The sequence below is a fragment of the Triturus cristatus genome, chromosome 3_2, assembly GCF_964204655.1.
Source record: "Triturus cristatus chromosome 3_2, aTriCri1.1, whole genome shotgun sequence".
NCBI classification, from domain to species: Eukaryota; Metazoa; Chordata; class Amphibia; order Caudata; family Salamandridae; genus Triturus; species Triturus cristatus.
Window position 1 is genome coordinate 1,097,583,175 of NC_140584.1, and position 25,020 is coordinate 1,097,608,194.

Below are 25,020 nucleotides of genomic sequence, written 5' to 3' on the forward strand. Positions count from 1 at the left end.
AGGAAGGAGAAACCGCGCTGAAAAAGACCTTCGGACCACTTCGACATACAGGGGTCGCTTGATGTGGTCCGCGATTCCTCCAGAATTTTCTTGCGGGATTCCTCACGATCCTCGGGCAGAACTGCTACCTCTGAAGCCGCCTCACAGAGGGCACCAATTGAAGAACCAGGGCCTTATGGGCCTGGCGGCGCAGGGCACGCCTTAATCTCCTGAGTTCACCTGCTTTGTTGAACAGAGACACAGGACATTCTGTTGAGCGTAGAAGGAGGAACATGGCGGTGGGCTGACGCCGGCTGTGGGAGCTCCGTCCTTGACTGAGGAATGCTCTGTGACGGAGATGTCTAATTGCTACGAAGCGGTGAGAGTGCAGTGAGTCAGAGCCACAATAAAAGAGAGATATATGAAAATTTACCCCATATTTATCTCCCTTTTCTCTCTTCAACCTCCGTGGCATTTTTGGTGGTTCCTGCCGGCGAGACTGGTGGCGAATCGAAGGGGGAGTAGCCGATGGGCACGGAGACGTTGACGCCGACTTCAGCCGGGGAGGAGGAGGACAGCCCAGGAGTGGGTCTGGGAGCCGGCGCCTACAGCGGACGGAGAGCAAGGCTGTGGCGAAAAATTCGTACAGCAGTCGCAAGGTTTGATTTTTGACCCCGGCACGGCGCCGTGAGCAGATATGGTACGCTGATCACAGATACAAGGTTGGTGCCAGGGGAAAGGCGTGCCTTGCTTAAGTGGTGCCGTTGATGCCAGAAGTGGCAGTGTTTTTGTGATCAAGGGCCCCCAGGGACGGCTTGAGGCTTCTGTAGAGCTTAGGTGCGAGGGAAACGAGAGGATTAGAGGGATTGACTATATGACAGATCCGCCCCAAAAAACCCTCCCAAAAGAGTGCCCTGCAGAGCAGGTTCCCCATCAGAACAGAAAAATAGAACAGGTTGGGAAAGAAGAAAGTAGAACAGGCAGGACACAGATACAGATACCTCAAGCCCAAACGGCTCCCCCAGAAGTGAGAAACAGATATCTCCTTCGCTCTCAGCCTGAGAAGGAGCAGCTCTTTCCCCCCTCCGGTAGGGTAGGGAGGCCTCCTCCCATTATTCTCCGACAGAAAAAGAGAGAGAAAGGTAAGATAGGCGAGGTGAAGAAATCCAAAACTTGCCCAAACATAACCAAGCCCACTCCTTCATTGAAGTCCTACTTCAGAATAATGGAAAAAATGACTACCCAAAAGATCCCCACTAATACCACTCCTACCCCAGATGCCAATATAAGTAAGGTGGCTAAGGCGGGCAAGCAGGTTCTCCTCCCCACAACCCCTCAGGCTTCGGTTACTCTGGTCAATAGATACTCCCCACTGCTTTCTGAGCCAGAGACAGACCTATGTGCTGTGGACTCGGAGTCCACGTTAGTGGAAGAGGAGGGCTCAAGACGTCGGGTATCGCTGGAGCAAAGTACAATGCTAGAAGCCAGCTCCATCTCCGATAATTCACTGTTAGCTCCCCGGGAGTCTCAAGCCGCGGAAAAGGGAACTGGACAGTCCCAGCCCGAGTTGCTCCTCCAGTCGCTACGTGAAGATCTTCTCTCGAAATTATTGCCTAAATTTGAAATCTCGGACGGCAACCAGAAGGAGATCAATGAGAAGTGCACCAGTCTGGAGAATAAATTAGATGATATTTGCTCTCGAACAGAGGTCTTGGAAGGGGAAGTTGCTGCTCTTGCCCAAGTCTCACAGGCTCAATCAAAAGACATATCGGAGCTAAAAGCACAGAATAGGTCACTCCAAATGGACATGGTAAGATTAGAGATTCATGCCAGGAGGAATATCTTAAATTCTTAAAAATACCTGAGGGGGCTGAAAATGGCGATGTAAAGACCCTGGTATGCAGACTATTGAGAGAGGGAGTATTAAAAGACAAACCTGACATAGATAGAGAGAGGGAAATACAGTGGGCCCACAGGGACCCGTTTAGACAGCATCCTGACAGGAAAGCGCCTAGAAAGATATTGGTGAATTTTCACACCTATGCCATTAAGGAGCTGATACTGAGCAGGGCCCTTGTAGATACTTCCCTCAAGATAGAGTCCACCAAATACCTCATACGTTCCGATGTAGGCAGAGTAACAGCACAGAAGCAGTGGGAGCTTGGGTCGCGTATGGCAGATATAAGAAGTCAAGGGGCTCAGGTATTAATGAAATTCCCTGCATCATTGAGGGTGGTCTGGAGAAATAGAACATACAATTTTACCTCGCCCCAGGAGGTGGATACTTTCCTGATTGGTATGAAGGAGACCCAACGCTAGTTGTTCTTTTCACTTCATTTTGGGGTTCCACTTACGGATTATCTTGTATTTTCCACCGTTTCTGCACTACACTATTATCCCACTACCATTTTATCCTATTATTGGTCACTGTCCCTGTGTTTCTAAAAAAAAAAAAAAAGAGAATATCATCGACTTAACATAGATATAGGACACATACAGATCATTGAGGATATAGGATAGCTAGAGACTATAAAAATTGAAGAGGGAAAATAAAGAGGGAAGAGGGGAGTAAACATTAGGAAAGAAAGGGGGAAGACAATAAAGAGTAAAGAAAAAAAAAGAAAAAGTTAAATAAAGATTCAAAAAAAAAAAATGGGGGCAGCAGGTGGTTCAATTATTATTCCATTTCTTTAATTGCACTTAGGACATAGAGGCAGATCCACAGTTAAGGGCTAGGGCTCTCAAAGGGCGAGATGATCGCCAAGGTATATAAGGGAGGGTTCCTCAAGGGAGGGTGGTGGGTGCAGGGGGGGTGGGGGCAATTGAAAAAAAAAAAGTATTCCTCATGTAACCACAATGGCTGAAAATAACTTGATGCAACTCTCCCATGGAAAAAGGATCTGGGGCACCTTCGAGTTTCTTATTCTAGAATTCCCTCCTATATGACAGACACAGCTAATAAAATAAAAATAGTAAGCTGGAATGTCAATGGATTAAGGGAAAGTAGGAAACTCTTTAGAATCTGCGAGGCTGATATCTGTCTCCTTGAAGAAACCCACATGGAGCCACAAGAATGTAAGGCGGCGTTTAGGAATCAAAGGTGGATCCAAGATCTCCTTTGTTCCAATCAGAGAGGAAACACCAGGGGAGTGGCAATTATAGTTCGAGCTAATAGTAGGATTAGGGTAGAAAAGTTTGAGACCGATTGCTCAGGTAGATGGTTGACTGCATCTTTAGCGGTAGATAGTTCACGATTTACATGCGCAGTCTACTACGAGCCTAATACCGACTCCCCAGGGGCTCTTCTTAGTCCGAAAATGAGTCTCCTAAATTATGAAACACCTATTATTTTAGGAGGGGACATTAACCTGATCTTTAACGAAAATTTGGACCGAACTTCAAGAGTCAAATTTACCCCTCCACGTAAATCACAATCTGAGCTTAAAAACATCATGAAAGATTTTAATTTACTTGACATCTGGAGGGCTAGAAATGGTAATAGTAGAGATTATTCCTTCTACAGCCGCAGACACAGACACCATTCTAGAATAGATTTCTTTTTGTTAGATCAAATACTACTTTCCGGGGTAGACACCATATCCTATATTCCAGCTACACTCTCAGATCATTCTATGGTGGAACTAAAGATCAGGTTTAAGCAAGAAGAACAATTAAGAAGGTGGACTCTAGATAGAACAATACTTTTAAAAGAGGAAGTGAAAGTGGACCTGGAGGCGGAGGTAGTTGAGTTCTTCAAAATAAATAGCGGTACTGCGACTGATCAAATGGTGTGGGAGACCTTTAAGGCATGGTTAAGAGGGTATCTAACCTCTTTAATGATTAGGCGAAATAAAGTAAGAAGAAGAGACGAAGAAGATCGCCTTACTAAATTAAAACTGAAAGAACAACAGTTGCAGAAGGCCTCGTTAGATCATCAGGCTAATCTAGCCACCATACAGAAGGAGCTGCATTCCCTGAGAGTGGAATATCAGGCTTACATTGATAAAATGGTTAAAGATAGATGGGACGCAAGTAAACTGCAAAACTTCTCTTATGGGGAGAAATGTGGATGACTGCTTGCCTGGAAGGTCAGGTCTGATAGGGCTAGAAACCTGATCAAGAGTCTAACTACACGTGGCACTGGGGCCATCTCCCATGACAATGACCTAATCTCTGGGGAGGCAAAACGGTTCATGCAGGATCTCTATGCAGAAGAGAGTGGTCCCTTAACCCATGTCGCAGAAGAATGGTTAAACCAGCTCGATCTACCACAGTTATCAGAGGTTGATAGAGATTATCTGAGCTCAGAAATACAAGAGGGTGAAGTCCACAACCAGATAAATAAAATGGCAAAAGGGAAGGCAGCTGGTCCAGATGGACTCCCTGCAGAGATCTACCAAATGGGTCTAGATAAAGTTGCCCCGGTTCTCACGACTTTGTTCAATAAGATACTTATATCAGGTGAGATAACTCCACAAACCTGGTCAGAAGCGACAGTCACTTTGATTTTGAAACAAGATAAGGACCCCGCAATAATTGAGTCGTATAGGCCGATCTCACTGTTGAACATAGACTATAAGATCTTTGCGGGAATTCTAGCGGCGAGATTGGCTAAAGTCATAAAATCTATAGTACATGGAGACCAGAGAGGCTTTACCCCTGGCAGGCAGTTAAACGAATTAACTTTCCAGGTTATTGCTGCCATAGATGTTGCTATTGATAAAAAAATCCCCTTGACCATCATAGCCATTGACGCAGCCAAGGCCTTCGACCAAGTCAACTGGACATATCTATGGTCGGCTCTGTCTAGTTTTGGAATCCCCAAAAATGTTATAACATCAATCAGATCATTCCTCTCCCAGGGCAAAGATCCTGATAAATGGTCTACTTACAGACAGGGTTCATATTTCGCGCGGAACAAGACAGGGGTGTCCTCTCTCCCCGCTATTGTTTAATTTATACATTGAACCCTTTGTCTGTCAGTTGAGAGTTGACCCTGTCATTAAACCCTTTAACATAGCGGATATTACTTTAAAACTTGCCTTATTTGCTGATGATCTCTTAATGTTTACATCTAATCCTGAAGAAGCTATCCTCAGGTTATTTGATCAGGCAGAGTCCTTTGGGAAGATATCAGGCTACAAGATCAATAAGGAAAAAACTGAGACCATGCAATGGAATCAGGAGGTGGCAGCTCCAGATGTAAAGTTACGCATGAGGTACCTCGGAATACATCTAGCTCAGAACATCTCAGAGATACCCAAAGAAAATCTAAGTAGAGTTCATAAGGACGTATGCAGCCTTCTGCAGCGTTGGTCAGGCCTCCCGCTGAACATCTTTGGCAGAGTGAATTTAATTAAGATGATTATAGTACCCAAAATCACCTTCTTGTTCAACTCTATCCCATTAATGTTTAGCCCATTCGACATAGCCAAACTGCAGGGGAAAATAGGCTCTTTTATATGGAATACAAAGACATCGAGAATTTCCTGGAAGAAATTGAGGAGAACTCTGAAAATGGGAGGGTTAGCCTTACCTGACCTACTCATATACTGCCACTCTTTCCATTTTAAAAATGTTAGATTGTTGGCGGATAAGACAGACGCCTCCTCGCTAGGTCTACTGTTTCAGGCGCTTCTTCATGGTATCCCACAAGGGCAGGAATACTTTCTGTTTAAATACGGTGATCCTAAATACTATAGAAGGGTGAGATTAAAAATTTTAGGCATGGCCCTGAAAAACTGGATGTTTGTCAGGAAAAGATTGGGCATCCCCTACTATGCCCCTAAGGCCCCAATATGGGATTCACCGGGGACACCAGATTGTCTTAAGGATAAGCTTTCATGTCCCCTAAAAACAGCAGGATTAATATATTGGAGTGACATGCAAAGAGACTCAGAGCTCCTAGATTGGGAATCCCTTTCGAGCATGACTGGGGGAACACTTACTAGATTCAAATATTACCAGCTCTCAGGTTGGAGGGCTACCATTCCATGGGATTCTAATACTCCCAACCCGAAGTTTGATCTAGTTATTAAAAAGGGCAGATGGAAAAAAGAATTATCATACTGGTATTGGGCCTTGATTGAGGTAGAGGGAGTGACAGAATCCGAACTCCAAAGGTTGTGGGGTAATGTCATAGATCCAGACGTTAACATCTTATTTGATTTATGGGCGGACTCATTCACTATGCTCCACACGGTGGTTAAGTCAGCTCCTCTAAAAAGAAATCACCTTTTTACAATGCACAGAGTTTATATATCACCTAAAAAACTAGTTAAAATCACAAGCCTAGGACACTACTGCCCGAGATGTAAATTGTTGGCTGCTGACGATTTGCACATGTTTGTAGAATGCCCAATGTTAAAGAATAATTGGCTTAAAATACAAGGCTTTTTGGTTGAGGTACTAGACACACAATTAGTGGTTACTACTGGGATGATCATGTTTGGATTAACCTCACTTTTCCATGTTAACGATCTGGCTTCCAAATTTATTTTCTATGTTATCACCCTGGCAAGGCGAGAAATATGCAAGGCCTGGAAAAATGAAAATGCCCCAAATTTCTCAGAGTGTCTGAAATACCTCATATATATAAGTGAATCGATAAGACCTAGGCGGCTTTTGTGGCATGGCGGAACAGATGAGAGTATTCCAATGATTCCACCTGGGCACTGTTGGTTCTGTGTCTCCAATCCATCGATGGGCAAAGCTGTTTGAATGGAACGGAGTAGAATAAGAAAACAGTTGTTACTAGAGTAGTGTTTTCCCTCCCGCCTCTCCTCGGACCTTAAAACATCAGGACTGGAATACCTTGGGAAGAGGAGAGAGGTGGGATTCTCCATCTAGAATGCCCGTATTGGTATATGAGGAATAAAAAAATAAATAAAAAATATAAAATATAAAAATATTTAAAAAAAACATGAGCACAGTGGCAGTCTTTTTCAAACTAAGACATATCAATGCGTGTTGCGTTTGAGTTCAGCAAAAATTTACTTCAGCTGAAGTGTTTGCCTGTTAATATCTAATACAATGTATGTAAGTAAAAAATATTATAAGTTTATTTTTCTACAAGACACACAATTTCGTTTTTGAGGCCATTGTATTCCTAGTGAATGTAAATTTTAATTTTAATTTTTTTAAGCATTTAACAGTTTGTACATGTGCATAGTTGCTTACTCAATAAATTATATAGCAACATATAGCTATTTAGCATATCACATGGTTCATTTCTGGATTTTTATTTAATTTCTACTTAATATTAACTAACTGACATTTTGCTTAACAGACTGAAAACATCAAGAAATTTCCATTTCATGATTAATCTCATTATCTTTAAACTGCTGGGCAGCCTGTATAATCGTCATACTTTGTGTTTTCCTATCTCGTTTTGCCTGTTTAATTTCTCTCTGTTTGGCTTCCTTACGCCAGAGGCGGAAAGAGTCAAACATTGCCGGCCGGGCTTTTCTTTTAAACAATATTGCTTCCAAATTATCTAATATGTCAGGCTCAAAGCTACCTTTCTGTGGCCACTGTAAAACACCATCGTTCTTTGTGTATCGGATCCATGCCTCATTAAAGGCAATGGGGCCAACACCATGTTTAGAATAAAGCTCATAAGTGGGAGTTCCAACCGGAGGAATTGGACAAGAGTCCTCCAGCCGGGAATCCCTATCACAACCAAAACAACAAAACTTTCTAAACTTACTCAGACCAGGCATCGTTATTTCACTGGACTGTTCACAAACATCAAGTGGTTAAATCAAATAACACAGCACAAACGTACTCACCCCTCGGCTTCGGCTTCGGCTTTTGCAATAGCCGAATCAAAGACCCAAATCAAAACAAAAATAGTGGGAGCTACCCACCAATACTTAACTAAGTGTCTTCTTACGCCAACAGAGGCCCGTCTAACGTCTCGCAATACCATACATCACGAAAAAGGGCCAAAGCAAGGCGGCAGTCAGGGCAGCAGTCATCAGCAGCCATCAGGAAGGAGAAACCGCGCAGAAAAAGACCTTCGGACCACTTCGACATACAGGGGTCGCTTGACGTGGTTCGCGATTCCTCCAGAATTTTCTTGCGGGGTTCCTCACGATCCTCGGGCAGGACTGCTACCTCTGAAGCCGCCTCACAGAGGGCACCAATTGAAGAACCAGGGCCTTATGGGCCTGGCGGCGCAGGGCACGCCTTAATCTCCTGAGTTCACCTGCTTTGTTGAACAGAGACACAGGACATTCTGTTGAGCGTAGAAGATCAGGTTTATTAGCTGCAGCTAAGTACAGTTGTCCCAGAAGTACACTCAGTATGTTCTTAGGAGACTGCCAGTTTACTCCGTGGTGCACAATCTTTTATAGCACATAGATTCACCAAGAACACTCCCAGTGCATACATGGTTATCCAATGAGAAGAGTTTAAAAACAAGATATAACCAATGAGAAAAGTTTGAAAACAAGATATCAAGTAACCCAAATAAACCTCTCTTCCAACTGTTTTTGTCACCCCTCCCCACAAGTTAATCAGTGGTAGTGTCTACAACTCAACTTGCAGGTGGCAGGACATATTTGTATGCTTTGGAGGACAGTTGTGAAATGAGAGAATACAAGTAGAGAATAGCGAAGGCCAGAAGATATGATAAAGTCAGGAAAGAATGATGTGAACCGACAGACAGTTGAGACAGGGTTTCGTCAAACCAGATGAGGATTAGTGGACTCAGCCAGTCCCTGACATCAGTCTCGTAAACAGAGGCAGGAGGTTATTTGACACGTTGCAGTACAAAGGGCAAAAACACTCGGTTTACCAAGCTGCCTGAGTGAGGGCAACAAAATGGCGACAGAATACAAAATGGAGTTAAAACTGAATTACCTCACTACCATGGCACGGATGTATCATGGCCAGGGACATATAGGGAGAGATGCCATGATCAGGTTATTTAAGCAGACCTGGTACAATGCAAAATTCAGACTTGTAGCAGAAAGTCTTTGTCAAAGGTGCCTAATATGTCAGCAATACAATCCTGGAAGGAAGACAGTAGTGAATCTGGGAATAATAGGTCGGAAAGGAGGGCCTTTCACCAGAATGCAAGTAGATTTCATTGAGATGCCTCCCTGTAACAGACTGAGGTATGTTTTGGTTGTGGTCTGCCTATTCTCTAGGTGGGTGGAAGCATTCCCAACAAGGAGAAATGATGGGATGACAGTGGCCAAGCTACTGCTGAGAGAGTTCATCCCTAGGTTCGGGTTCCCAGTGACAATTGAATCAGACCGAGGAGGATATTTCCATAATGAAATTGTAGGATTCATTTGTGAAACATTGAATGTACAACAAATACTACATTGTGCCTACCGACCAGAGGCTTCTGGTGTGGTTGAACAGATGAATGGTACTATCAAAAATAGAATAGGGAAAATGTGTTTGGCCACAGGTATGAAATGGCCTGATGTCTTGCCTCTGGTACTTATGACTATTAGGTCAATTCCAAACAGAACTACAGGATTGAGTCCTCATAAAATAATCATGGGACGTGCGATGAGACATGTGTTTATACCAGTCAACAAGCTGATGACTATAACTGATGACATGGTGTTGGAATACTGTAAAGGCCTGGCTGACGCAGTTCATTCTGTGTTTCATCAGGTTGGAGCAGATGCCACCACACTTGAAAAGAAGCCAGCCCATGATCTGAGCCCAGGTGACTGAGTAAGGATAAAGGTCCACAGAAGAAGAAATTGTTTGGTCCCAAGGTGGGGAAAACCACGACAAGTCATTTCTGACCACGACAACAGCTGTGAAGTGTGCTGGAATGAAAAACTGAATCCATGCAAGTCACACATTGAGAATTCCGAATCTGGTGGACAGCACAGGGAAAGAATACTTTGATGAATCAGAATCAAGTACTGAATCAGATGATGAAGGGTCAAAGACATGAGAAAACTCTAAAAGGGGGGAAACAGACCCAAGTCTAGCCTTGGTCCCCAGAAGTAGCTCTCTGAGAAGAAGATTGCAGATTTCTGAATCCAGCGATTCTGGAAACGAGCAAGAAGCGCAGGGTTCTAAAAAAGAACACAGAAAGAAAAGAGGGAAGAGTACTGAAGAAACAATAAGAGAAATTCGTGAAAAGGAAGTACCAGATGAGAGACTGAGAGAAATTCCACCTGAAATAACAAATTTAAGTGAACAAGGGACAGGTACAGAGAGAGAGGGACAGATTTCTGCGGAAGACCCCCGAGGAGGTGTAGGGAACTGCAACATCCAGTTAGGTGAAGGGTCAAGTAGCCAGCAGGAAGATTGTGTGCCGGAGATCCCAGGAGGGACAGAAGTAGGGAAAACAAAACAGGTGGTGGAAGAAGAAATCATTGAAAAGACAAAGCAAGTTGAGACAGAGTCTGAAGAGAGTGAAAATGAAATATCTGAAGGTCAAGTTCTAAGAAAGAGAGCTTGGAGGAATGAAAAGAATGACAAAGGAAGTAAAGTGAAAAGAGTTGCAAAAGATGACGTTTGGCCCAATAAAATAAGGAAATTGAGATATCGACTGACACGAGTGAATTCACCAAGAGCTGAACAGGTGAATGAAGTGACAAGACAAGAAATATCAAAAGAAGACGAAATAACTGAGGATAAAGAGAGTAAAAGAACAAGGAAACCTAACCAGAAGTATAAGTCACCGGAATGGACGTACGTGGCTCTGCCTGAAAAGGGAGAAGAGGCAGATAGTCAAGGAAATCCAGAGGAGGCTGTACTGAAAGTGGTTGAAGAAGAAGTAATATCGGAAATCCTGAGAGTTCTCTTGTCCGACATTGGAGAAGAAGAAACGGAAGTTCAGGAAATTCTGTATTTGGATGACGAGAAGAAAGTGAAGAATGATGAGATGCCAAACTGAATAAACCAAGAAAACTGTTGATGAATAAAACGAGACATTAAATCAAAAGATAGAGGCTGGTAGAACCAAATAGGTGTTAGAGCCTTGGGTTAGAAAACTAGTTGTGAAGTGAAAGAGGCTAAGTCAAAAGACACGGTCCATTTTAACAAAGATGGCTAACATAGATAGTAGCAAAGGTAGATGTAAATTCATGAAAAGATGGTGTAAAATGTGTTGTTGTTGTACAGGATTATTAATGCTTTTATGGAGCATCCTTGCTCTTGTCATTTCTTTTAAGGTCACTATAGATACATTAGAAGGACATAGTGAGATCAAAACTAATATAGGGAAAATTCCAAAGGTAGTTCCAACTAGAATAGATAATAATTATTTGCATAAAGATGGGTCAATAACAGATTTTTCTAATAATGTGTTTTCAAAATTATTGTATGAATATGTAAAGACAATGGACGTGCGGGACTGCTACGTATGTATGCAGTTACCTGCATCTGTTTCTGAAGGAGTGACTTATCATCACCTCCCGGCAACGTATGATAACATGTAGTGTAATAGTTAGTTTATTTTATCAGACAGGGAAATTAGAATATTATTTTTCAGATGTAGATAACATTTTTGCGCAAGTGCCTTCTTATAATAAATTAAACAAAGTAAAACCTGCTAGGGTATTAGGTGAATTTTTCTTAGAAACTAAAGAACTAACATTAGAGTATATTTTTAGAAACAATTTGACATGCAGTTTGAAGAAGGAAGAAAAGTCATTCTTAGACATGGTTGAAGAAAGGAGATTGAAAATGCAAAGAAAGGCAGCAGAAGGGAAAGTGGAGAAAACAGTCTGGGATATAGAGAAAGAAAAACATTTGAAAGGAGAAGCTAGTCCAACTATAGCTTTCGATTGGCCTCAGAAAGGGAAATTTTGCATTCGAAGGAATCAAACTGTGTATGATAATTATTTTCTAGGTAATAGTGAGTGCCATGATAAATACCAAATCATGGGTGGGTGGGGATTTAAAGGTGGTAAAGATCCAGTCTTTCCTGAATTATATTTTATTTGTGGGAACAGGGCATATTATCGTTTGCCAGACCATTGGTATGGCACATGTTACGTAGGCTTGGTCTTTCCGAAAAATTTTCATATGGATAGAGGAGAAAATGGTGTACATAGTTTAAGTAATCATTTAGCGCGGAGTAAGAGAGAACCCTGGGCACAAATTGTAGGTGACATTTTTGAAGCATTGATACCAGCAGTGGGAATAACTCTGAATGCAAACAAAATTAGAAAATTATCAACAGTAGTGGATCGCTTGTCAACAAGCACCGCTGGAGGATTTTTATTGGTAAACACTGAAATGGTTGCCATGCGTGCTATGGTAATGCAAAATCGACTTGCCCTTGATATATTATTGGCAAAAGAGGGTGGAGTCTGTGGAATGCTGAAGGTTCAACATTGTTGTACTTACATTCCTGACGAAAGCAAAGATCTGAAAATGTATATTAAGAATATTACTGAATTGCATGATGAAATAGTACCACTGGAGGTTGAAGGTGTTTGGAAAAAGATTGGAAAGAAAATAGCTGCTATTAAAAATTTCTTAGTAAAGCTTGGTAGTACATTTGTAGGCAAAATATTGTTTCCATTAACATGTGTAATTTGCATAATTTTAGTGATAAGATTAGGTTGTATTTGTTGTAAGAAGAATAAAAACAAGAAAAGAGTAAAAAGCGAAAAATCAAAAAGAAAAGATAAGAAACAAGAAAGGGAGATTGAGGAGATAGAATTGGAGGAGTGGAAGGAGAGTATGTACGAATCAGCAAAAAGAGAAGACGTAGGTGAAACTGAATAATGATTAAGAGCAAGAAAACATTTTAAAGATTCCGTAAAGACAGAACAACATTTTTGGGTGGTATGGTGATAAAATCACCAAAGGGTGGATTGCTGGAGCGGGTAATACAAAAATTTTGTATACCCACCCCATTTTGCATGTTTATCAATTAGATTAATTAATTAATCGTAATCGAATTAATGGATTGAAGTGGAATTAACTAATCAACCTTATTAATGACTGAAATACACGTGGGATTGCTTTGCATGACTTTATTAATTTGTAAACTAAAATATGTACGCATACTAATGATAGACAATTAGAATATTGCATGATATATGTCGCTTTTGTGATGTATTTGTGATTTGTGCTTTATTTTGTAAGTATAAACCCGCTTGAGTGTTGCTTAATGCTAGATAAATACACACACATATGGGTATTAGTGAGGGAATAACATTTATTTAGTCATTTTTATGTATTCATTACGTTTTGTGTTTCTTTTGCTTAAGTTGACCATTTGGGCCTGTCGTAAAATGGCTGCCTCTGGTGCCTAACCCGACTGCCGACGCCGAACAAGGCTTGGGTGAAGTGCGCCTGCACTAACTCCAGCTACAGTGGCCTCGTCATGACCCTAACCAGACTGTACCCTTCAAGGTTACCCTGGGACACAAGCCAGCTTTTCTGAAAGAACAATAATGTGCTTCTAAAAACCGGAACAATCAAGTATAATTACCTCAGAGACTTTATTTTGGTGGGAATCCTGTCAGACGATTTCAATTGACCAATCAGAACATTTGAAGACCCGTTTTTGATACAATTTGTCAATGATTTTTACTATAAATTATGGTAGAATAGAGAGGTTGGTGCGGGTTCGTTTCTGGCCTTTCTCGATTTCCTGACGTTATGCTGACGGAGAGGACGGTGACACTGCAGGACAGCTGTTTGCCTGAATCTTTGACGGACTGAATTAATGCCCAAACTCCTGATGAACTGAACTTACTAAATTTGATGGGCATAGATTTGCGAGACTGCCAGATTTGACATAGAGGACGACAATTAGCCAGAATAGGTAAATTTGAATGGCAACTTGATCAAATGAATGATTTAATTTGCAATATTAATATAAAGATTGACATTGAATATCTACAGAAATGAGTTGGGTTGTTTATTCATTGAAATGTGTTAACGAAAAGGTTAATTAGAGAATTAGAAATTAAGCTAAACCAGCAACTAACTGATCCATCCCGATTTATGAGAGGAATACTAAAGGTTAAATCCAGGGCCTAATGAGTATAAGAAGGTTGTGTAGAATTGTCACTCATTAGGGTAAAGTGGTATTTCCTTCTCATGCCAGCGTTTGGAAGATAATCGCCTCCCAAGAAACACGGATTAATGGTGAGTGAATGTTGGTGTTATGGGCCCCACCAGCGAACGTATGGATAATGTGTGTATGTGAGATCTTTGGTCTGTGACGAAGGGAGGGATTTTGCACTCCATGCTGGAGCACTATGGTACTGTACTATTTCCCAAAATTTCGGAGTGATCTGGAGGCAAACTCAATGGTTTGTTCTTTCCCTCCTATCTTTTGACTCAACACAGCACATAGCCCTTGAAGACTGTCATCTGCTGTGATTATCGAGGTACTGTCTTCCCTGAATGGTGACAGTGCTGGTGCTTGTACAATTACATTTTTACCTTTTCAAAAGCATTTTGTACTTCCTCGGACCAAACAAATGTCTGACCTTTTTTAAGTAAAGACCTGAGAGATTTCACCGCCAAAGCGTATCCTGAAACATACCTTGCGTAGTATTCAGCAAGACCCACCTAGGTGCAAAGCGCATCACGGTCCGTAGGTACGCTTGCCTCCTTAATGGCTTTCACTAAAGAAAATTTGAGTTTGAGACCAGATTATTATATTGTGTGCCCCAAGTATTCTAACTCTTTGGTGGCAAATTTACATTTATCCTTCCTGACTGTCATGCCCTTGTGCATTAGGATGGACAACACCTTGTCAACAATGATATTATGTTCTAGAGAATTTTTAAAGACCAGTATGTTGTCCTGGTAGTCCTGGACCCGTTTTATGTCAGTAAACAAAACATCCATAAGTTTTTAAAAGACACAGGCAGCTGATGCCAGCCCAAAAGGCAGCCTAAGTTATTTATAGGTACCATACGAGTGACAAAAGCTGTCAAGTCCCGAGAGGCCTCATTTAAGACAACCAGATGGTAGGCCGATCTCAAATCAATGATTGAGAACCACTTTGCACTGCCTAAGTTAGCTAGCATTTACTGTATCTTATTTAGGTGATGACAGTACACTAAAATGTTAGCTTTCAAGTTTTTCAAGTCGGCACAGAACCTAAGCTCACCGTATTTTTTTCCTTCATATACAATCGGAGCCACCCACTGGGATGACTCTGCAGGTTCTATGATGCCTCGGATATAAAGATCCATTAGCAATTGTTAAGCTCATCCCTGACAGACAAAGGAATCTGTCGCACCTTGTGAATTAATAATTTAGCATTAGGTTTGACTCTGATGTGTGGACAAAACCCCTTGACAGTCCCAACCTGTTCACTGAAGAGTACCTTGTACTTATCTAAAATTGTCACAAGTGGTTCCTCCAAGGTACATACCGACTTCTCAGATGTGCCAACTAGCATCACTAGAGTATCAGAGCCAGGAACCAGGTATAGACCCATTTTGGCTAGGTCCTGTTCTTACCTTTGATGACAACGTATACTTTAGTAATGGTTTCTCGACCCAGAAATAGCATCTTTGCTGTAAAGAAACCTAGAATATCAATGGGTTTCTCGCCTAATGCTTTAGGATTAATATCAGGTGTAGATAGAACTTTTTCTCGCTCCCACTTATCATTGAAAGTTGTGTCATGGAAAATTGTAATTGGCGAGCCGGAGTCCGCCATAACCTGTGAGGAAAACCATCGGTTATGGCATCACTAGTTGGAACTTTCACAGCTATGGATACCATATTACGATCAGCCGTCAAAACTACATTGCTGATGGAATCAGTGTACGAGTCAGCTTCTGCATCAATGTAGCTAATGCGCACAGGAGCTTTGCTACTCTTGCACACCACTTGAAAGAGTCCTAATTTATTATTTTATTATTATATGGGACGGGTATGCTCATAAGTGAGTCCCGTGCTCTCCATGCCACTGGAATCAAGCTATCCTGGCTGAAGAGGGGTGAAACCCCGAAACGGTCCTAGGATGCTTGTTTCCAGTCCAGGGAGGACCTGGCCTGGCAGTTCGGGTTGGACTGTTCCCATTGGGCACAGGGTCAAGACTGATTTGCATATGGCTGGGTCCAAACCTGAATGGCATGGTGAGCAAAAAACGATGGATTTGGGCCCAGATCTCTGTACTGGGGTGAATGTATGACATTGTTCTGCACTCTGTCCATCAATAGTTCTTTTTTTCAAATTTATTTATAGGCATGCAACGTTTGCACAATGCGGGACAACCAGTATATTTGCGAACATGGTTCTTGAATCCACATCGGTAACAGTAAATTGAAGCCTTCTTTGTATTTCCGTCCTGTACAAAAGACTATTCTCTACTGTAAGCTGCACACAAAGTATCACCTTCTTGTTCTGGAATTGTGCTTGACACCAAATTGAGTGTAGACGCAGAATTTAAAAAGTTTGAAGATATTAAAGATTGATCTATGCTCTAGGCTAACTCTTAATGAGATCCAGAAAGCCTCCGACCGCAGGTTGAAGGCTTTCCGGGTCCCATCATGGGTTTCAGTTTTGACCGCCACATTATGATGCAGCGGCCGAAAGTGAAACCCGCCGGACATTCCGACTGGATTCTGACGGGCTAAAGGAGCCCGTCGACTAGATGGTGGCCTGCCCATAATCCCTATGGACAGCGTTTCCGTCATAGGGATTACGATATTGCTTTCCGACAAGCTTTCCATCATGGAAAGTCTGTCAGAAAGCAACATTGGGGTCCCCTAGAACGGCCCTTTCACCCTGCCCTCTATTCATACCTGCACCGGGTGGCAGGCACCCTGAGTTGCCTACCACACGGTGCGAGGATGAACAGATCCTCCCAATTGTCTATGGGAGTTGTGCTATGGCCGGTTTACGGCCGCAGCACAAACTCCTATAGGCAAACAGGAGTATGCGACCACACCATGTGCGGTCGCGTTGTAATGCTGTGGTTGGGACCTCCAACTGGAGGTTGGTCAGAACTGATTCTACAACTGTTTCCCCTCAACATCGTAATAAGGGGTTGTGACAACTAAGTAGTCGTAACTGGATCTCCCTGGAAGCACAATTAAAAATGAACTGGTCACAAATATATGTGTCTACATTAGGACCAAATTCACATGTGGCTGCTGAAATCCTGAGTGCAGCTATGTTCTCCTCAACCCCTTGTTCAGGAAGTTGCGTTAAACAAAATTATGTATTTCCAAAAGTGATGCTTGATTCTTCTGCAAATTATTTACGCAATCTTTCAATGGCTTCTAAGTGTACATTCCAAAGATCATCCCAAGACTGTCCACGGGACCTCAATGTAGGTGGCAAATTGTTGAATATTTGCTGAGCTGTCAGATTTAAACTACCATACAAATGTGTGACTTTACATTCAGGACAGTATTTGCCTGCGTTAATAGCCGTGAGGTGGTTTTTAAATAAATAAAACGAATGTGCACACTTTATGGTAGGTTTGCCAGGTGAAGACTATAAGGGAGGGCGCTGCGTAATTTGTTGTGGTGTGTCCATACTGCAGAACTAGGTAGCAAACATCTTCTAAGTAAAACAGAGGTAAAGCTGGGACACTTGAAATTAGAGAACAATGCCAGCAAAAGTACATCTATGGATAAAGCAGAAAAAAGAAATAAGGAAGGCCAACAGAATCAAATGTACAAGTCACATCAAAAACAAAGTACCTGTGATGAGCAAAGTGAACAAAATCAATATGCACAGCGTACCTGGAGCCTCCGCTGCACAGGCGGTAAATCCAGAAGTTACCAAAACATCCGTCGATCGAAATTTCCTCACATGTGTGCGATCGGCAACAAGAACTGCTTTAAAATCCTTCAAGCAGGCCGATTCAAGATGGCCATTGCGTGTTTGACGCCACTGTGTTGCCTGCCATATGCAGGGAAGCTGTTGCCTAGCGACAGGATGCCTTAGCAGCAAATTTGCCTCAGGGGTTGCTGGGGTGCTCCTCCAAACTTGCAGCGGTAGTGTCGCTGGGGCGCTTCTCAAACTTGTCTCAGGTGTCTCTTGGGCACACCGACTTGCCTTGTAGAAATAAACACTGGAACACGCCCACTATCAGTGCAGTTTGCAGGCAATCAATCAATCAATTCATTTGTAGAGCGCACAACTCGCCCGTGAGGGTCTCAAGGTGCCTGGGGGGGGGGGGAGTGGCGGGGTGCTGCTACTGCTTGAACAGCCAGGTCTTGAGGAGTCTCCTGAAGGCCAGCCGGTCCTGGGTCTGTCGTAGGCGGATAGGGAGGGTGTTCCAGGTTTTAGTGGCGAGGTGGGAGAACGATCTGCTGCCGGCGGTCGCTCGACGGATGCGGGGGACGGTGGCGAGGGCGAGGTCAGCGGAGCGAAGCTGGCGGTTCGGGGTGTAGAAGGTGAGTCGTTTGTTGAGGTACGCTGGTCTGGTGTTGTGGAGAGCTTTGTAAGCGTGGGTGAGGAGCTTGAAGGTTATCCTCTTGTTGATGGGGAGCCAGTGTAGGTCTTTCAGGTGGGCTGTGATGTGGCTGTGGCGGGGGATGTCGAGGATGAGGCGTGCGGAGGCGTTCTGTATGCGTTGCAGTAGTTTCTGGAGTTTGGCTGATGTTCCTGCGTAGAGAGCGTTACCGTAGTCCAGTCTGCTGGTGACAAGGGCCTGGGTGACTGTCCTTCTGGTATCGGTGGGGATCCATCTGTAGATCTTGCGGAGCATGCGGATGGTGTTGAAGCAGGAGGCGGAGTCGGCGTTCACTTGCTGGGTAATTGACAAGGCGGAGTCCAGGATGACTCCCCAGGTTGCGTGTGTGGTTAGTGGGTGTCAGTGCATCTCCCAGATTTGGCGGTGGTGGGGGTCTTGGTGAGGGAGAGGATCAGCTGGGTGTCGTCAGCGTATGAGATGATGTTGAGGTCGTGCGATCTGGCGATGTTGGCGAGTGTCGGGCTGAGGGACGATCCTTGGGGTACGCCGCAGATGATCTTGGTGTCTTTAGAGCGGAATGGGGGAGGAGGACACTCTGGGTTCTGCCAGTGAGGAAGGAGGTGTTCTAGTCCAGGGCTTTGTCGTGGATCCCTGTGTTATGGAGGCGTGTGCGGAGGGTGTGGTGGCAGACGGTGTTGAAGGCGGCGAGAGGTTCAGGAGGATGAGGGTTGCGGTTTCTTAGTTGTCCATCATGGCTCTGATGTCGTCGGTTGCGGCGATGAGGGCTGTTTTGGTGCTGGGTTTGCTGCGGAAGCCAGATTGTGATGGGTCCAGGAAGTTATTTTCAAGGAAAGAGGTCAGTTGCCTGTTGCAACAAGCGGCATGTTTCAAAACTCCATAAATAAAGAAATCCAAGTGCCGAAGATCGTTGGTGGGTGAAGAATAATTGTCGTCAAAATGTGGTAAGTAACACTGGGGCCGGATGGATGATTAAGAAGGCTTTTTTCAGCAAATGCTTCACCCACAATGGGTAGCGACTGGCTGGCTCAGATCCCAGGACAAACTGACTAGGTTAGCAGAATTCTTCGCAACCAGTCTCTGCCAGCACAGCTCTAGTAAGACAATAATGCATTTGAATGCTAACAATAAATTGAATAAACACATGCTGCAGTGTGAATTGACTAGGGCCCACAAGCATTCAAGCACAGGGCGAGCCATAAGCCACACCGCTCTACACCACAGCTGTGAGCTGAACATTACATCTGCAAACCATCTCCCTCACCTTCCAAAGGCTTTCAGTCAGAGTTTAATGTAGATGAGGGTACATTATTGGAGAAGGTTTAGGTCCATCACCACAACCCAGAGTCATGCACTTTAATACCACACTGTTGAGCCAATACCAGGATACCTCATCTCAGCAGATATAGCTCTTTGATAGAAGCAAATTGCATCAGGTGCATCTAAACAGGCAGTGCCTCCCATTCTCCAATGATGATTTACATCAGTTTTTCAAACACATAGGGGCTTATTTACAAGGTCCTGCTCCACTTTTGCATCATTTTTAACATGGGAAAAGTGACACAAAAGTGGCACAAGGGGCTTGTAAATCTGCCCCATAGTGTGTGACCTGTAGTATATGGAGTTTTGGGTAAGTGCATGTCCATCTGCATGTCCACCTATTTATCTCTTGTATTTTGCATTCTATGTTTAGAGCTCCTCCAGAGCTCCACATTCTATATTCTTACTTACTTTTATCCTTGATGTGGAATGTTTAGTCATTCGTTCCTGACCCTGCCCTACCATCAACTTGTACCTTACTTGAATGGAAATAAAGACCGCTTAACCTAATCGGATTGGATTGATTACTTCAACAATACTACTTCAATTTGGCGACGACCTGGGATGTATTCTTCGCAACTGAGATTTAAAAAATAAATAAAAAAAATAAAGAACTTTCTTGATCATTTTTTTTTCTCACAACAGAATACAGCCACAGATTCATTATCTACGTTGAACTACGTGTCTACTACTTCTAAGCAGAAGCTGGATCGTGCACGCTGAGTTACGCGGAATTCGCATCTAAGAGCCTGCTTTGACGACGCTCATCTCCGATTAATTTTATTCCCGGAATTCAAATTCGGTGAGTTTCTGTTTTATTTCATTACGTGAGTTTTGGCAAGCATAAAATTATTTTTAAGATACATTAAACTTACGCTCGCGCCACTCACCAATGGTTCCGTTCAAACTTTTACGGCCCCCGGCTCCAATGGTCCTGTTACCTGGTTGTAGCTTCACCCAGCGCGTTCCTGCTCCGCTAAGCATCTTGGGAGTATCGTGACACGAAAGGTCACGCAACGCAACCTTTATGCGGCGTACGTGCCGCCACTTTTTTAGGTTTCGCCTAGGCAGTGCGCATGCGCTGTCTCTCCGAGACATCTAGTAATCTATATGGGTGGTGAAGCTCCGCCTATTGCAGGGTAATTTCTCGCCGCTTGCCATTTGCGGACTTTGGGATTTTTTTTCTTAGCAGGCTTCCTATTGGATCTCAATCCCATACGTAACTCCCGTTTCTACAGGAAGCAGCACCGCCTGACTACAGTCTCATTACGCTTACACAGAGTAATTGTTATATTATAAAATAGTGTGCATTAACATGCACGTGCTACCTTACATTATATGCATGCTCTTGACAACACTTGACTCTAGCTCAGATGTTCGCTTTTAAAATGACGTCCCTTTCATATTTGTAACATGGGTGCAGCTGCATTCTGCAAGTATTTTTTATATGTAGAGCAGAGGTTGCATTTACAATGGTGGTCGTCTTTGAAGCTGTGTGGTAAATAATTTAATTACCGGGACTTAATTTGATACAGAAACATAATAAAAATAGCTCAGTAAATAAGAGGCAGAATCCGTGGTATTAGAGGTTCGGAATGGGCTTTATTCCAATGGACGATTCGAATCGGTTGCTCCAAGTTCCATCACCACGAAGGTTCAGGAAGTGAAGTACATACATTATTGATAATTAATCACTTTTATACAATAGGCATTACAGTGAAGCAAATGCAAGAGGCGTAACAATTGATAGCAAAGATAACATTTCACATGCGTAGCTGAAGGAGGCGTAATTGGGAGTAACAAGGAAACGTCATTGGTTGTGATGTCACATATGGGTGGACCTACGAAATAATTTCGCAATGTCAGCAGAAATACTTGGCAGAGATGCGCGTGCAGCAGCATGACGTATGATTGACGTGCGACTAGGGGGTGAAGGGGACTTGACATTTAGCTCTACATGTGGCGACAGAAGTCTGGAGGGTCAAGTCAACCTAATCCCAAATCATATCTAACATCCTATGTTTAAAGAACTACGTTATCCAAAGGAAAGGTCTCTTAGAGTAGAATCTTATTCTATACTGACTATACTGACTGTTAGTGCGTGTACAAGCGTCTAAGTGTCTACACTAGATGCGAGGGCAGAAGTCTTCCATAATAATAAGGCTATGAATTACTTGCATAAAGACAGAGAAGCCGGGCCTTTGCTCGGTAGCTGGAAGAATGTTTACTGAAACTACTAGGCAGGAATGCATTGGGCAGGGAGCGGAGCAGATAATTTCGAAGGTGAAATACAGTTTCTTGGCAGGCAACAGGCTGATGTCAGGCTTCGTGAGCCGCGCAGGGAATGAGACAAAGTTCATGGTCACAGATGCAGGCTCAGACTGGAGCTTCAGAGGCAGAAAGCAAGAAAAGCTTGATGACAGAATCAGGGCCTACTTGCCTGGACTGTAAAAATGGCATAAGTGAACCATATAAAGCCGGTGGCCTTTCATACTTAGGAATGGAATATCCGGCCTATTCATGGCGGATCTGAAAGAGGACATGTTGACGGTGGACGCACATGTGTTTGCGTCTTCATAACTGGAACTGGAGGGAACATACATGTACTTGTGATTCATACATGAAACCGTTGGGGTCCAAGATAGGGGACATAACTGATCAGAAAAATCCATATTTCCACATTCCCTCCTTGTCCCCTACTTGCCCGTCAAGAGATATCAATCTTCATTAATCCATTGATCTGTTCATATAGCATCATTTGTTCTTCTTTTTTCTTCTGGGACGAATGAAATCTTGGTGATGGAATACACGATGTGGCACACAGACCACAAATCGCTGGTCCACATTGTAGGCATAGACAGCAACTGAATAGTATGAGAAAGCCAATACCTAGGAAGGATAGGACCTTCCATCCAAAGGTAGATAATACACTCCAAAACCAACCGGACCAAGTCCAGGTGCCTGGATTCTGGTGTATCTGGCTTACAATCTTATGAAGGCGAGTTATGGCTTTATATACAGATGGCGAATTTTCTGGTATGAAAATGCAACAACTTGATCCGATGACCCTACAAGCTCCGCCCCTATCGGCCAGGATGACGTCAAGGACAAGACGATTCTGAAGCACAACAATCCGCATAGCAGACTGTTCTTCTGTTAAATTGCCTAAGGCGGAAATAGTTTCGTTCACTACTGCTTCAAGGGTTCTAGTTAATCTACGTATCAGCTTACTATTAGTAACGGTACCTATATAGGGAAAGAGACCTTTATTGAAATCTGTGTATTTTTCCCATGCTGTTTCAGTGTAATCGACAATTGGGAGATCTCTCCTTTCTCTATTGTGTACTAAATGAGTATTTCTGTGATAATCAGGAGGAGCTAGGAAAACAGGTGGCAAAAGAAATCCAATGTAGCAGGTACCATCCCAATCTAGAGGTAGGCGTACATATGCCGTCTGACCACATATGAAATAGGAATGGCGGGAAGCTCTAAATGTCGACTTGCCTTGATCACTGAATTCTATTACAGTGGTGCATCTACTATGGCCCATATGTATGGAACCATTCTTTCTTACACATAATTCACCTTTTACTGGAAATATTGACATAGCGGGCAAAATTGGAGTAGCTTCGGATTCGACATTTAGGATCATAAGATTAAGCGTAAAATTACCTAATCCATATACTTCATTTTCTAGATCAGTTCCTGTTCTCTTGGGAAGTCCCTCCTTGTTAGGGTAGCAGACTTTAAGTAAAACTAAGTTTAAATTTCCCCATACCCAGTTGTCTTGATAAACTGCAGAATTTGAATCTAGGGGATTAATTAAACTAAACCATGCTCCACAGGAGCCGTTGTGTGTGAATGGGTATGGAAAGAGAGGTAGAATTCCTTTATAATTCTGATAGGGAGGGAGTCGGCCACATATCCAACAATTTGTAGCATTGTTAACCTGATGGGAATGATGTAACATACTAATAAACGTGTTATTGCGCAGCGCAAATCTATAAGACAACTCATGCGGAGGTAATTCACTAAAAGAATGTTCAGCAGTAACATTATAAACATGTCTAGAAATAGGATAATATATGTGCAACAATATACTTGCAGTAATTATTAAAAGACTTAGGAAAAACAAAATTAATAACGTCACTGTGCAATGACTACGCAGTGATTTACAGTATGCATGTCGTTTCAACATTTTTCGGGTGTTTTCTCTATTCAGATCTAAGGGATACATGTCAGAGACGAATTCAACCGCTTCACCTTGGAGAGGACTTAAACAATCAAATTTCCCGACCGGTTAGATCTGAGTTTTAGTTTATATTGTTCGTGACTACTGGTTTCAACAAAAGGAAGTTTTGAGTCAATGGGTGAAGACACACGAGGTGTGGTGTTTACATCCGATGGTAGTCCATGAAATTTCTTGATATGACTTGAATGTATCCAGCCTTTTCTGCCTTCGATCTTCACGGCTGTCCTTGTGGTGAGCAAGACCAGTTGCGGTGACTTCCACCTAGGATCCAGCTAAGTCTTTCGATCAAAGTTCCTCACGAGGACCAGATCCCCCGGAACTATGTCATGGGGTTTCACCTCAGTGTTGTCAGGAAAAGCTGCAGCTACCTGTGAACGACAAGATTGTAGTGCAGACATCAAGGAAGCCAAATAATCTGTCAGCATATTACAGTCAATATCAGTTATTTTACGTGGTATAGGCGTCCCCCACATATTTGGTGGTCTGCCAAAGATCACCTCATACGGGGATAGCCCTGTTCGAGAGTGTGCTACCATTCTCATGTAAAAGAGTGCAACTGGTAAGGCTACTACCCAGTCGACACCTTTCTCTCTGCATATTTTGGACAATCTGATTTTCAGGATCTGATTATGTCTTTCTACGAGACCTGCTGCCTCGGGGTGTCGGACACAGTGGAATTTCCACTGATAGCCTAACAAAAGTGAAACGTGTTTCATTAGTTCGGATGAGAACGGCTGGCCGTTATCTGAGTAGACAGCACGTGGTAAACCGTATCGTGGGAAGAATTCTCGAACTAACTGTTTGGCAGTAGTCGGGGCAGTGTAATCTGAAACCGGGTATGCCTCTGTCCAACGGGAAAGAGCACAGACAACTACGAGAACATATTTGAATCCTCGACATCGTTCCATCTGGATATAATCCATCTGGAGCACTTCAAAAGGGTGATCAGGAGACTGAAATCCACCCTGTTCTACGGGAACGCTTTTTCCTGGGTTAAACTGACAGCAGATCATACAGGTACGAACTTTTTGCTTGGCTGCTGCTCGTAAATGTTTATTGAACCAAATGTGTTGAATGCTGTCTAGCATAGCTTTTTCTCCTAGATGCGC